This window comes from Manihot esculenta, chromosome 10 (assembly GCF_001659605.2).
Source record: "Manihot esculenta cultivar AM560-2 chromosome 10, M.esculenta_v8, whole genome shotgun sequence".
NCBI lineage: Eukaryota > Viridiplantae > Streptophyta > Magnoliopsida > Malpighiales > Euphorbiaceae > Manihot > Manihot esculenta.
The window spans coordinates 12,482,019-12,497,731 of record NC_035170.2 but is presented as its reverse complement, the minus strand read 5'-3'; positions in this window follow the sequence as shown (position 1 = coordinate 12,497,731).

The window sequence follows — 15,713 nt, the reverse complement described above, 5'->3', positions numbered from 1 at the left end:
CCTCGGTTCCTCGGGTCCGAACCTACACAGATGGACTCAAATGAGGGACCAACCATACATGAACATAACTCTAAACTACTCCCCCAAAACCCCCTAGAACATCATGAAACAATCATGCAAAACATGCAAAAGAAGGCTGAACATGGCACTTTCGGCGGCAGGTTCGGTGGCCGAAAGTCCCTCCAGAGCCGAAAGTCAGGCAGGTTCAGCGGCATTTTCGGCGGCCGAAACTCCTAGACAGAGGCGAAACTCATGCATGTTCGGCGGCACCTTCGGCGGCCGAAACTCCCAGACAGAGATGAAAGTCTCCTTTCGGGGGCAAGCTTTGGCAGCCGAAGGCTGCCTCCACAAGAGGGTTCGGCGGCCGAAAGTCCCTTCGGCTGCCGAACCTGGTTTCTCCCAAAGGGCAGAAACTTGGTTCAAACATGCACAAATGCCTCCAAACTCAAACCAACATGCATTTAGCTCAACCAAAACATGCATACAAGCTCCTAGGGGTCTCAAACTACCTTAAACCCCAACTACAACACATCAAGCAACACAAATCCAACATACATTGCTCAAGACATAACATAAACTCAAAAACCTAACAATAAGCTAAACATGCATTCTACCCCAAAGATCTTCATAAAACTAACTTTAAACATGCAATGAGCTTAAGATCGGCTCTTACCTCTTGAAGATCGAGAGAGACGACCTAAAACTCGGAGGTGGGAGAGAGTGGGTTCTTGAACCTCTAAGCTCCAAAACTTTGCTCAAAAGCTCAAATCTTCAAAACAAAGTTAAAATAGGTGAAAATCTTGAAAGATTTGAAGGAAAAACTCAAGGATTGGTGAGGAACGGCGGAGAGCTCACCTTGGCCGACAATGGGGAGAAAAACTCGCCCGTTTTCGGCTAAGGGACCCTTTTATAGTGGCTGGCCAGGCCACGTTTGGGGGCCGAACGTGCCTACGCATGCATGCCATGTTCGGCGGCCGAACCTGGACTTCCCTCACTTATGCCTTCGGGGGCCTAAGGCACACCCGAAATGCCTGCATGTTCGGCGGCCGAACTTGAGGTTCGGCGGCCGAACCTGGGTTTTCCTCCAAGATTATTTTCATTCAAAAACTCATTTCCTCTTTACTTAAAATCATCAAAAACATTAAAATATTTCATGAAAACATGGTTACTCTTCTAGAGGTCTCCGACATCCGAGATTCCACCGGACGGTAGGAATTCTGATACCGGAGTCCAGCCGGGTATTACAAAGGACGAACTTGTCACCAATAACTCTCATTTCCTTAAACAATCATGCATTTGCCCGGACGCGTGCCATGGGCAGCCCGGGACTTCATAACATGGTGCCAGGACGCGTGGCATGGGCAGCCCTGGACTTCATAGGTTACATACTGAGAGCTAGTGGGTCATCCAACATCCATCCACATCAACAGTAAAAATGCAATGCATCATATTCGTGATTACTAATGCAATACAACCTACATAAACATAGCATTTATGATGCATGGATCATGCTAAACATTTTATTAAATTTTAAAGCATAGTTCTGTTCCACTCACCTCTGGCTGATGCTCTAAGGACTCTGAAGCAGCTAGCACTGCTGACCTCCTCGGTTCCTCGGGTCCGAACCTACACAAGTGGACTCAGATGAGGGACCAAACATACATAAACATAACTCTAAAACATCCCCCAAAAACCCCCTAAAACACCTCAAAACAATCATAGAAAACATGCAAGAAATGGCTGGACAGGGCACTTTCGGCGGCAGGTTCGGCGGCCGAAAGTCCCTCCAAAGCCGAAAGTCAGGCAGGTTCGGCGGCCGAAACTCCCAGACAGAGACGAAACTCATGCATGTTTGGTGGCACTTTCGGCGGCCGAAACTGCCCTCCAGAGACGAAAGTCCTCTTTCGGGGGCAGGCTTCGGCAGCCGAAGGCTGCCTCCACAAGCGGGTTCGGTGGCCGAAAGTCCATTCGGCGGCTGAACCTGAGTTTCTCCAAAGTGGCAGAAACTCAACTCCAACATGCACAAACGCCTCCCAAACCTTTCAAACATGCACAAACCTAATCTACAACATGCATACTCAAGCATACAAGCTCCTAGGGGCTTCAAACTATCTTAAACCTCAACTACAACACATCAAGCAACCACAAACATCATACATTGCTCAAAAACTTAACATAACCCATAAAACCAACCAAAACCTTAACATGCATTTCTACCCCATAGATCAACTTAAAACTTGTTTAAAACATACAGTGAGCTCAAGATCGGCCCTTACCTCTTGAAGATCGAGAGGAAAACGACCCTAGCTCGGAGATGGGAGAGATTGAGTTTCTTGAACTTCAAAAGCTCCAAAACTTGCTTTATACTCGAAAATCTTCAAAACAAAGTGAAAACTTGTGAAAATCGTGAAAGATTTGAAGGAAGAGCTCAAAAATTGGTGAGGGATGGCAGAGGGCTCACCTTGGCCGAAAATGGGGAGAAAAGCTCGCCCATTTCGGCTAAGGGACCCCTTTATAAGTGGCTGGCCAAGCCACATTCGGGAGCCGAACGTGCCCCCGCATGCATGCCATGTTCGGCGACCGAACATAAGGTTCTGCGGCCGAACCTAGACTTCCCTCACTCATGGTTTCGGGGGCCTAAGGCACACCCGAAGTGCATGCACGTTCGGCGGCCGAACCTGGGTCTTCCTCCAAGATTATTTTCATGCAAAAACTCATTTCTTACTTGATTAAAACCATAAAATACATTAAAACTGTAACAGCCCAGCCCCGTACGACCGGCCCTGTTACCGCTCACAGCCCGTTACACCTCCTGGGGGCGGCCACTGTGAGCAGCTCTTAACATCCCTTCACCCTCACGGGTTCCAGGCAGGATTTGTCCCTCGGGGGAGCCAGTACGGTCCTCCCTAGCCCGAGTGGATTTGGCCCAATTCCTTCCTCTGGGAATTAGGTCGCCTCCCCCACTGCTCGAACCCTTGACCTCCCACTTTAAGGGAATAGTCTGGTGATACCAATCTGTAACGACCCCAAAATGGACCGTCACCGGCGCTAGGATTCAGGTCGGCTTAAGGCCGCCAGAACCCGTAGCAAGCCTGCTATACTCTCTGTGTACCTGTAAATCTCATACATGATCATACATTTTCTGTGAGAATAAAAAAACTCTTTGCTGAACCAAGGCTTAACCTGTGCATGCACTATCTCTGTACTCTGTACTCTTGTACTCTGTACCCCTGACTAGAGCTTGCTCTAGATGGGTTCATTCATACCTGTTAAGCCTGGTTTTTCACATACAATAAAACATATACATATATCGATCATGTACATAACCATGGATTTACTACACAAACGACTAAGTCAAGCACAACTATAACTATTACATTTCTTTAACATTACATGTCCACTTTTTACTATTACATTTCTCTTTACTCTTTCTCTGACCTCTGCTGGACTGTCCCTGTACACTGTACACTGAACCTGCAAAACTGGGGTTAAGGGAGTGGGATGAGCTCTATAGCCCAGTGAGTAGAACAGTAAAACATCTCAGTAAAATATGATCTCATGGAATGCGTCACAACACAAACATTTCACATCACGAGTAAACCTGTCACCACATAGTCCCAGTAACTCTGTGCCAGGGCGTAGTCAGAGGCTCCTGGACTTCCTGTCATATATGTATATGTGTATACAACACCATGGTACTTACCATTGCCAGGGCGTAGTCAAAGGCTCCTGGACTTTACTATATACCTGCCAGGGCGTAGTCAAAGGCTCCTGGTCTTTGCTATACTTGCCAGGGCGTAGTCAAAGGCTCCTGGTCTTCCTGTCTGTGACTATGGGATCATTCAGCATTTACCCACATCAACATATAACAATGCAATGCAACATATTCGTGGATACTAATGCAATCAACTTATTGTATAATCATGATGCATGAGATATGCTAAAACATGTCTTTGATCAATTCAAAAGCATTAAGTTTAGTTCCACTCACCTCTGGCTATCTGGACTGACTGACTCTGCAGGCTCTGAAAACTCTGGAGCAGTACTCACTGCTGCTCTCTCTGGTACCTCTGGTCTGTACCTATACAGATAGACTCACATGAGGGACCAAACTAGCGTATGAACAACTCACTTAACCTTTCCCAAGAATCCCCTTAACCTTACTCAACTAGCCATGCAAAGCATGCAAAAGAAAGCTGGACAGGACATTTTCGGCGGCAGGTTCGGCGGCCGAATGTCCTCTCCAGAGACGGAACTCAAGCACCTTCGGCGGCCGAATCTCAATCTTCGGCGGCCGAACCCTTTCGGGGGCAAGCTTCGGAGGCCACAAGGCACTCCAGAGACGAAAGTCTCTAACCTTCGGCGGCACCTTCGGCGGCCGAATCCCCCAGACAGAGCCGAACATGCAAAAACACTCGGGGCAAGCTCTGGCAGTCAAGGCTACCATGCAGGAGGTTCGGCGGCCGAATGAATGGAACAATTGGTACTCACTCTCACCAGACTATTCCCTTAAAGTGGGAGGTCAAGGGTTCGAGCAGTGGGGGAGGCGACCTAATTCCCAGAGGAAGGAATTGGGCCAAATCCACTCGGGCTAGGGCGGGCCGTACTGGCTCCCCCGAGGGACAAATCCTGCCTGGAATCCGTGAGGGTGAAGGGATGTTAAGAGCTGCTCACAGTGGCCGCCCCCAGGAGGTGTAACGGGCTGTGAGCGGTAACAGGGCCGGTCGTACGGGGCCGGGCTGTTTATGTAAGAGCCCGGCCCCGTACGACCGGCCCTGTTACCGCTCACAGCCCGTTACACCTCCTGGGGCCGGCCACTGTGAGCAGCTCTTAACATCCCTTCACCCTCACGGGTTCCAGGCAGGATTTGTCCCTCGGGGGAGCCAGTACGGCCCGCCCTAGCCCGAGTGGATTTGGCCCAATTCCTTCCTCTGGGAATTAGGTCGCCTCCCCCACTGCTCGAACCCTTGACCTCCCACTTTAAGGGAATAGTCTGGTGAGAGTGAGTACCAATTGTGCCATTGGAACAATTGGTACTCACTCTCACCAGACTATTCCCTTAAAGTGGGAGGTCAAGGGTTCGAGCAGTGGGGGAGGCGACCTAATTCCCAGAGGAAGGAATTGGGCCAAATCCACTCGGGCTAGGGCGGGCCGTACTGGCTCCCCCGAGGGACAAATCCTGCCTGGAACCCGTGAGGGTGAAGGGATGTTAAGAGCTGCTCACAGTGGCCGCCCCCAGGAGGTGTAACGGGCTGTGAGCGGTAACAGGGCCAGTCGTACGGGGCCGGGCTGTTACATAAAAAGGCGCCTTTTTATGTAACAGCCCGGCCCCGTACGACCGGCCCTGTTACCGCTCACAGCCCGTTACACCTCCTGGGGGCGGCCACTGTGAGCAGCTCTTAACATCCCTTCACCCTCACGGGTTCCAGGCAGGATTTGTCCCTCGGGGGAGCCAGTACGGCCCGCCCTAGCCCGAGTGGATTTGGCCCAATTCCTTCCTCTGGGAATTAGGTCGCCTCCCCCACTGCTCGAACCCTTGACCTCCCACTTTAAGGGAATAGTCTGGTGAGAGTGAGTACCAATTCTTCTAATTTTTTATGTAACAGCCCGGCCCCGCACGACCGGCCCTGTTACCGCTCACAGCCCGTTACACCTCCTGGGGGCGGCCACTGTGAGCAGCTCTTAACATCCCTTCACCCTCACGGGTTCCAGGCAGGATTTGTCCCTCGGGGGAGCCAGTACGGCCCGCCCTAGCCCGAGTGGATTTGGCCCAATTCCTTCCTCTGGGAATTAGGTCGCCTCCCCCACTGCTCGAACCCTTGACCTCCCACTTTAAGGGAATAGTCTGGTGAGAGTGAGTACCAATTCTTCTATTATGTAACAGCCCGGCCCCGTACGACCGGCCCTGTTACCGCTCACAGCCCGTTACACCTCCTGGGGGCGGCCACTGTGAGCAGCTCTTAACATCCCTTCACCCTCACGGGTTCCAGGCAGGATTTGTCCCTCGGGGGAGCCAGTACGGCCCGCCCTAGCCCGAGTGGATTTGGCCCAATTCCTTCCTCTGGGAATTAGGTCACCTCCCCCACTGCTCGAACCCTTGACCTCCCACTTTAAGGGAATAGTCTGGTGAGAGTGAGTGGGGGAGGCGACCTAATTCCCAGAGGAAGGAATTGGGCCAAATCCACTCGGGCTAGGGCGGGCCGTACTGGCTCCCCCGAGGGACAAATCCTGCCTGGAACCCGTGAGGGTGAAGGGATGTTAAGAGCTGCTCACAGTGGCCGCCCCCAGGAGGTGTAACGGGCTGTGAGCGGTAACAGGGCCCGGCTAGATCAGGCATCGGAATTCTTACCATCCGGTGGAATTCAGGGATGTCAGAGGTTCTAAACGGGTAAGAGTGAAGGTTTTCTAAAATGTTTTTAAGTGTTTAAAAGGTTTGCTTCAGAAAAGAGTTGAGTTTTGTGGAGAAATGGCCAAAGGAGTTTCTGTCATGTTCGGCCCCCGAATGTTAAGTTCGGCCGCCGAAAGTGCCCAATGTTCGGCCCCCGAAAGTAGCATGGTTTTGCATGCGATTCGGCAGCCGAAGCTGAGTTGGCCAGCCAATGTGTGGGCACTCCTTAGTCATTGTTTTGGGACAGATGTTACCTCCTAAGTTTCCCAGAGGTTATGCCACGTCTCCCATGACTCATCTATAAACTTTTAATCACTCATGCACAGGTTTGAGGGTGGTAAAGTGTTTAGAACGTTTTGAAACAAAAGAAGAGAGTTTTGGTGTTTTGGTGAAGGAAAAGAGGTGTTGGTGCATAGCTTGGTGTTCAGGTTGTCCAGCTTCTGATTTCAGGAGGTAAGGGAAGTCTTTATACTTGTTTTAATGATTTCTAATAGCTTTTTAAGAGGTTAAGGGTAGAGTTATGTTTATAGGTTTAGTTGTAATGTTTTAATGGTTTATGCATGATTATGTGTTATGTGTGTTGATTGTTGGGGTTGATAGGTAGTTTTGGACCCCTTGGAGCATATACTTGAGTATATGTAAGTTGAGGTTTGGAGTTATGCATGGTTAGAGAGGAGGAAAAGATGGAGGAGCTAGGTTGCGGATGACGCTGAGTTCTTAAAGAACTCAGGTTCGGCAGCCGAAGAAGGATTCGGCCGCCGAACCCCTTGCATGGTGGCTTAGACTGCCACAGCTTACCCCTGAATGTCTTGAGCTTCGGCTCTGTTTAGGGGATTCGGCTTCCGAAAGTAGCCCCCGAAAGGGTTCGGCCGCCAAAAGAGGATATTCGGCCGCCGAAGGTACTTGAGTTTCGGCTCTGTTCAGGACATTCGGCCGCCGAACCTGCCGCCGAATGTGTTCTGTCCAGCCTTCTTTTGCATGTTTTGTGTGATTGTTTTTAGAGGTTCAGAAGGGGTTATGAGGGATTGGTTAAGAGTTGATAAGAGTATGTTTGACACCTCATTCGAGTCCATTTGTGTAGGATTGGACCCGACAGTTCAGGGAGGTCGTCAGGATTAGCAGTTGCAGAGTCAGTCAGGTTTCTGCTTGAGGAGTCGAGGTGAGTAGAACTAAACTTAATCTTTTATTAAAGAAACAAAATGCTTTTCAGCATAGTTCATGCATCATGAATGCTATGATATATATTAGGGTGATTGCATTAGAATCACGAAGATGGTGCATTGCATTATTTACTGATAATGAGGATTGGACCAAGGCGACATCAATAGCCCGTCGAGGGAGTTTTGAGGTCATGTCTAATCCAAGATGTGGAATGTCTGTGTTGTGACGCATTTCATGACAGAGTGTATTTAATGAACTGTTTTCAGTGTTTCTACTCACTGGGCTTTAGAAGCTCATCCCTTTCCCTTAATCCCAGTTTTGCAGGTACAAGGTTAGCTGGGAAGGTTAGAAGCAGCAGGGTATTGGCTACAGTATTGCTTGTGTAATAGAGTAATGGACATGATGTAAACTAAAGAGATATTTATTACAGATGTATAGATGGTCAGTTAAGGTGCTTATGGATTAGTATGTGCTTTGCCTATAGTATGTTTTATCCCTTGTCTATGCATGTATCCTGTTTTCAGTTTCATGATGAGCAATGAGTCAAACCAGGCTTAATACATGTTGTGTTTCGAAAACCCAGTGAATTATAACTGTGAGGGAAGACAGGGTTTAATTCCCTTGACCCAAGACCAGTGCAGAGGGAAGATCAGGTTTGATTCCTGTGACCCATAGAGAGGCCAATAGAGAAGACCAGGTTTGATTCCTGTGACTCTATGGTAGCCAAGTTAACTTATGATATGCTGACCCTTCAGAGTGGGTTCTATGACACAGCGCATAGTGCATGGAGGTTACTTGGTAGAGTATCACTGGTGTATTACAGCTAGCCCTAAGGGCTATTTCAGATTTGTATATCTGAGTGGTTTTTAACGTTAAGTCTGGTAATGTTTTAAGAAAAGTTAGGAGTCGAGTTGGATCATGTATGGGATTTTATCAGGTACACAGAGTTCATAGCAGGCTTACTACGGGTCCCGGCGGCCTTAAGCCGATCTGGATCCTAGTGCCGAGCAGTTTGGGCCGTTACAAAGAGGGTACCGGTTTCCGGGCTGTTACAGATATGGCACAATTGGTACTCACTCTCACCAGACTATTCCCTTAAAGTGGGAGGTCAAGGGTTCGAGCAGTGGGGGAGGCGACCTAATTTCCAAAGGGAAATTTGGGCCAAATCCACTCGGGCTAGGGCGGGCCTTAATGGCTCCCCCGAGGGACAAATCCTGCCTGGAACCCGTGAGGGTGAAGGGATGTTAAGAGCTGCTCACAGTGGCCGCCCCCAGGAGGTGTAACGGGCTGTGAGCGGTAACAGGGCCGGTCGTACGGGGCCGGGCTGTTACATAAAAAGGCGCCTTTTTATGTAACAGCCCGGCCCCGTACGACCGGCCCTGTTACCGCTCACAGCCCGTTACACCTCCTGGGGGCGGCCACTGTGAGTAGCTCTTAACATCCCTTCACCCTCACGGGTTCCAGGCAGGATTTGTCCCTCGGGGGAGCCAGTACGGCCCGCCCTAGCCCTAGTGGATTTGGCCCAATTCCTTCCTCTGGGAATTAGGTCGCCTCCCCCACTGCTCGAACCCTTGACCTCCCACTTTAAGGGAATAGTCTGGTGAGAGTGAGTACCAATTGTGCCAATAACTCTACCCTTAACCTCTTAAAAAGCTATTAGAAATCATTAAAACAAGTATAAAGACTTCCCTTACCTCCTGAAATCAGAAGCTGGACAACCTGAACACCAAGCTATGCACCAACACCTCTTTTCCTTCACCAAAACACCAAAACTCTCTTCTTTTGTTTCAAAACGTTCTAAACACTTTACCACCCTCAAACCTGTGCATGAGTGATTAAAAGTTTATAGATGAGTCATGGGAGACGTGGCATAACCTCTGGGAAACTTAGGAGGTAACATCTGTCCCAAAACAATGACTAAGGAGTGCCCACACATTGGCTGGCCAACTCAGCTTCGGCTGCCGAATCGCATGCAAAACCATGCTACTTTCGGGGGCCGAACTTAACATTCGGGGGCCGAACATTGGGCACTTTCGGCGGCCGAACTTAACATTCGGGGGCCGAACATGACAGAAACTCCTTTGGCCATTTCTCCACAAAACTCAACTCTTTTCTGAAGCAAACCTTTTAAACACTTAAAAACATTTTCTAGGAATGCTTAACCCATTACCGATTCCAGAGTGGAAATGGGAAAACATAGCTATGGATTTTGTAGTGGGTTTACCAGTAGTGTCCAACAGGATAGACTCGATATGGGTGATTGTGGACAGACTCACGAAATCTGCTCATTTTCTTCCAGTACGGAGTAACTATTCTGTGGATAAGTTGGCACAGGTCTATCTGGATGAGATAGTGAGATTACATGGAGTTCCAGTGTCTATAGTTTCAGACAGAGGACCTCAGTTTACCTCTCGCTTTTGGCGGAGTCTGCAAAGTGCGATGGGCACGAGATTGGATTTTAGTACTGCTTTCCACCCACAGACTGACGGACAGTCAGAAAGGACCATCCAGACCATAGAGGATATGCTTCGACTATGTGTGTTAGACTTTGGCGGTTCTTGGAGGCAGCATCTACCTTTGGTGGAGTTTGCCTACAATAACAGTCATCATGCTAGCATAGGGATGGCTCCTTATGAAGCTTTGTATGGGAGGAAGTGCAGATCCCCTGTTTGCTGGGAAGAGGTAGGAGAGAAGGCTCTTGCAGGGCCAGAGTTAGTAGACATTACTAGTAGAATGGTGCCCATAATCAGAGAGAGAATCAGAACAGCTCAGAGTAGACAGAAAAGTTATGCAGACGTTCGTAGAAAACAGTTAGAGTTTCAAGAGGGTAATTGGGTATTGCTGAAAGTGTCTCCAATGAAAGGAGTGGTTCGTTTTGGAAAGAAAGGTAAATTGGCTCCACGGTACATTGGACCCTTTGAGGTGTTGCAGAGGATCGGAAATGTGTCGTATAAGCTGGATTTACCTGCTTCTATGGAGAGAATTCACCCGGTATTTCATGTTTCTATGCTACGACAGTTTGTGTCAGATCCGAATCAGGTTCTGAGTGAGCCTGAGGTGGAGATTCATACGGATCTCACCTATATAGAGCAGCCAGTGCGGATTCTGGACACACAGATCAGACAGCTAAGGAACAAGGAGATTCCGATGGTGAAAGTTCTATGGAACCACCATAATCTAGAAGAGTGCACCTGGGAGACGCGGGAGTCTATGCTCCAGCAGTATCCACATCTGTTTTGAGGTTCGTTTCCTCCTTTTATTATGATTGTTGTGTGTTTTAGGAACATTCGAGGACGAATGTTCTTAAGGAGGGGAGAATGTAATACCCGGCTCGAGTTCGGCACCGGAATTCCTGTTGTCCGGTGGAATTCGGGGTGTCGGAATTCTAAAAAGGGTAGGATTTGTGTTTTACTAGGTGTTATGATATGTTTAAATGTTTTAAGGTTAAAGGAAGTGAGTTTTGAGTTGAAATAACCTAAGGCAGTTGAGCCAAGTTCGGCCGCCGAAGGTAAGTTCGGCCGCCGAAAGTGTTTGGCTTCCGAAGGGAAGTTCGGCCCCCGAATGTTGCATGGTGTTGCATGCGATTGGGCAGCCGACATTGAGTTGGCCAACCAGCTTTTGGACATCCTTAGTCAGCATTTTGGACAGGTGTTAGCACCAGCTCATGTCCAGACGTTGGCCACGTCTCCCTTGGTTTATTTGCTGCGTTTGAGCAGCTCATGCAGAGTATTGCACAAGGGTTTGAATGGTTTGAAGCAAAAAGCTAAGGTTGTGAGAGTTTGAGAGTTTGAGGAGAGTTGGTCCGTTTTTCTTGTTCAGAGTATTCATCTTCGTGTTATAGGAGGTAAGAGATGCTCTTGAACATGTTATTAAGTTTTCTGAAAGTTTTATGGGACTTGGGGAGAGAGAGATGCATGTTTAGGTTTTAAATGGGAGTTTTGATGATTTATGCATGTATACATGATTATGTGTTATGTTTGATTTGTTGTTTGGGGTTATTAGATAGTTTTGGACCCCTGTGACCATATACTTGAGTATATGGGAGCTGAGTAGAGGAGATAAGCATGTTTGGAGAGATTGAAGGGAAGGAGGAGATGGTTTGCCGTTGAAGCTGAGTTCTGGATGAACTCAGGTTCGGCAGCCGAAGGTTCATTCGGCCGCCGAACCTCCTGCATGGTAGCCTTGACTGCCAGAGCTTGCCCCGAGTGTTTTTGCATGTTCGGCTCTGTCTGGGGGATTCGGCCGCCGAAGGTGCCGCCGAAGGTTAGAGACTTTCGTCTCTGGAGTGCCTTGTGGCCTCCGAAGCTTGCCCCCGAAAGGGTTCGGCCGCCGAAGATTGAGATTCGGCCGCCGAAGGTGCTTGAGTTCCGTCTCTGGAGAGGACATTCGGCCGCCGAACCTGCCGCCGAAAATGTCCTGTCCAGCTTTCTTTTGCATGCTTTGCATGGCTAGTTGAGTAAGGTTAAGGGGATTCTTGGGAAAGGTTAAGTGAGTTGTTCATACGCTAGTTTGGTCCCTCATGTGAGTCTATCTGTATAGGTACAGACCAGAGGTACCAGAGAGAGCAGCAGTGAGTACTGCTCCAGAGTTTTCAGAGCCTGCAGAGTCAGTCAGTCCAGATAGCCAGAGGTGAGTGGAACTAAACTTAATGCTTTTGAATTGATCAAAGACATGTTTTAGCATATCTCATGCATCATGATTATACAATAAGTTGATTGCATTAGTATCCACGAATATGTTGCATTGCATTGTTATATGTTGATGTGGGTAAATGCTGAATGATCCCATAGTCACAGACAGGAAGACCAGGAGCCTTTGACTACGCCCTGGCAAGTATAGCAAAGACCAGGAGCCTTTGACTACGCCCTGGCAGGTATATAGTAAAGTCCAGGAGCCTTTGACTACGCCCTGGCAATGGTAAGTACCATGGTGTTGTATACACATATACATATATGACAGGAAGTCCAGGAGCCTCTGACTACGCCCTGGCACAGAGTTACTGGGACTATGTGGTGACAGGTTTACTCGTGATGTGAAATGTTTGTGTTGTGACGCATTCCATGAGATCATATTTTACTGAGATGTTTTACTGTTCTACTCACTGGGCTATAGAGCTCATCCCACTCCCTTAACCCCAGTTTTGCAGGTTCAGTGTACAGTGTACAGGGACAGTCCAGCAGAGGTCAGAGAAAGAGTAAAGAGAAATGTAATAGTAAAAAGTGGACATGTAATGTTAAAGAAATGTAATAGTTATAGTTGTGCTTGACTTAGTCGTTTGTGTAGTAAATCCATGGTTATGTACATGATCGATATATGTATATGTTTTATTGTATGTGAAAAACCAGGCTTAACAGGTATGAATGAACCCATCTAGAGCAAGCTCTAGTCAGGGGTACAGAGTACAAGAGTACAGAGTACAGAGATAGTGCATGCACAGGTTAAGCCTTGGTTCAGCAAAGAGTTTTTTTATTCTCACAGAAAATGTATGATCATGTATGAGATTTACAGGTACACAGAGAGTATAGCAGGCTTGCTACGGGTTCTGGCGGCCTTAAGCCGACCTGAATCCTAGCGCCGGTGACGGTCCATTTTGGGGTCGTTACAAAAACATTTTATGAAAACATGACTTTACCCTTCTAGAGGTTTCCGACATCCGAGATCCCACCGGACGGTAGGGATTCCGATACCGGAGTCTAGCCGGGTATTACACTACGGGTCTCGGCGGCCTTAAACCGATCTGAATCCTAGCGTCGGTAGCGGTCCGATTTTCGAGTCGTTACAAATTAGTATTAGAGCCCTAGGTTCACATGGTCGGACCTAGAGTGTGTTGGGCTCATAGAGGTCATAGAAGGGCAAGCACAATAGGCAAAATCATGTCCACTAGGATAGGATGTAGAGTCCTGTCTTGATTGATGATGTGAAATGCCATGATTTTATGCATGTGCATTAATATTATGTTATGTATATGATGCAGGTTCATGTGTTTCCACATGAACCGTATGATGCTAATGTTTGTATGCTTGTGTGTTGTTCTTCAGAGGAGCTAGGATGCGAGGCACTCGTCGATCTGTGGAATCGACTGGAGTTCCATCTGAGAGGGAAGGTATGGACACCTTTCCCCCTACTCTGCCAAGAGCGCAGTCGTGTAGAGTCGACAGATGGGGAACATCAAGGGACCCTGGAAGATCTTTTGATGTGAGCAGAGAAGGAATGGATCTAAGGAGAATGTCAGCTGATGCGAGAGAAGTAGAGATGGATGTTTAGAGGAGAGATGGAGGTCTGGATGTGAGCATGTTTGAAGAAGGCATGGGAGAGTCTCAAGAAGACGCTCAGACTCAGGATTCCAGAATCTCGGGTTCAAGAGGAATTGATCCCTCCACTCTGAGTACAGTTGCCACGAGAAGTAGAAAGTGGGGGAACACCACTAAAAAAGGAGGCAAAGGCCTCAGAAGATTGAAGAAGAGTAAGTTTTGGAATCGGTTGAAGTCCAGTCTGGGTTTTGGTAGTGGCTCAAGCTCTGGCTCAGGCAGTTCAAGATGCTTGAGGTGTGGAAGGCCGCACAAGGGATTCTGTCTAATTGGGACAACAACATGTTTTAGATGCGGTCAGGAAGGGCACATGGTACGTGAGTGTCCCATTGCGCCCTGGTTGGCACAGTCCCAGCGGGCAACTCCAGGTAGAGTGGCTGTAACGACCCCAAAATGGACCGTCACCGGCGCTAGGATTCAGGTCGGCTTAAGGCCGCCAAAACCCGTAGCAAGCCTGCTAAACTCTCTGTGTACCTGGAATACTCATACATGATCATACATTTTCTGTGAAAATAAAAAAAACTCTTTTCTGAACCAAGGCTTAACCTGTGCATGCACTATCTCTGTACTCTGTACTCTGTACTCTGTACCCCTGACTAGAGCTTGCTCTAGATGGGTTAACTCATACCTGTTAAGCCTGGTTTCCACATACAGGAACACATATATACATATACAGATCATGTACAAAACATACATTACTAGGTCAAGCACATTTTTAACTTTACACACAACTATTACATCTCTTTAATATTACATGTCCACTCTAAGCTGTTACAAATCTCTTTACTCTTCCTGTACTCTGCTGAACTGTCCCTGTACACTGTACACTGAACCTGCAAAACTGGGGTTAAGGGAGTGGGATGAGCTCTATAGCCCAGTGAGTAGAACAGTAAAATATGATCTCATGGAATGCACCATAGCACAGACAAGCCACATCAAGAGTAAACCTGTCACCACATAGTCCCAGTAACTCTGTGCCAGGGCGTAGAATCGAGCACCTGGTCTTCCTGTCATATATGTATATGTGTATATAACACCTCTGTACTTACCATTGCCAGGGCGTAGTCAAAGGCTCCTGGACTTTACTATATACCTGCCAGGGCGTAGTCAAAGGCTCCTGGACTTCTCTATACCTGCCAGGGCGTAGTCAAAGGCTCCTGGACTTCCTGTCTGAGACTATTGGATCATGCAGCATTTACCCACATCAACAAAGAACTATGCAATGCATCATATTCGTGGTTACTAATGCACTCAACCTAAGGCATAATCATGATGCATGAGATATGCTAAAACATTCCATTGTGTGCAAGTCAAAGAGTTAAGTTTAGTTCCACTCACCTCTGGCTATCTGGACTGACTGACTCTGCAGGCTCTGAACCTCTGGAGCAGTACTCACTGCTGCTCTCTCTGGTTCCTCTGGTCTGTACCTATACAGATGGACTCAAATGAGGGACCAAACAAGCGTATGAATAACTCTCTAAACTCACTCAACTATCCATGCAAAGCATGCAAAAGAAAGCTGGACAGGACACTTTCGGCGGCAGGTTCGGCGGCCGAAAGTCCTCTCCAGAGACGAAACTCAAGCACCTTCGGCGGCCGAATCTCAAGCTTCGGCGGCCGAACCCTTTCGGGGGCAAGTTTCGGGGGCCAAAAGGCACTCCAGAGACGAAAGTCTCTAACCTTCGGTGGCACCTTCGGCGGTCGAATCCCCCAAACAGAGCCGAACATGCAAAACGCGCGGGGGCAAGCTGTGGCAGCCTAAGCCACCATGCAAGAGGTTCGGCGGCCGAATGAACCTTCGGCTGCCGAACCTGAGTTCATCCAGAACTCAGCCCCGACGGCAAACAAGCTCCTGA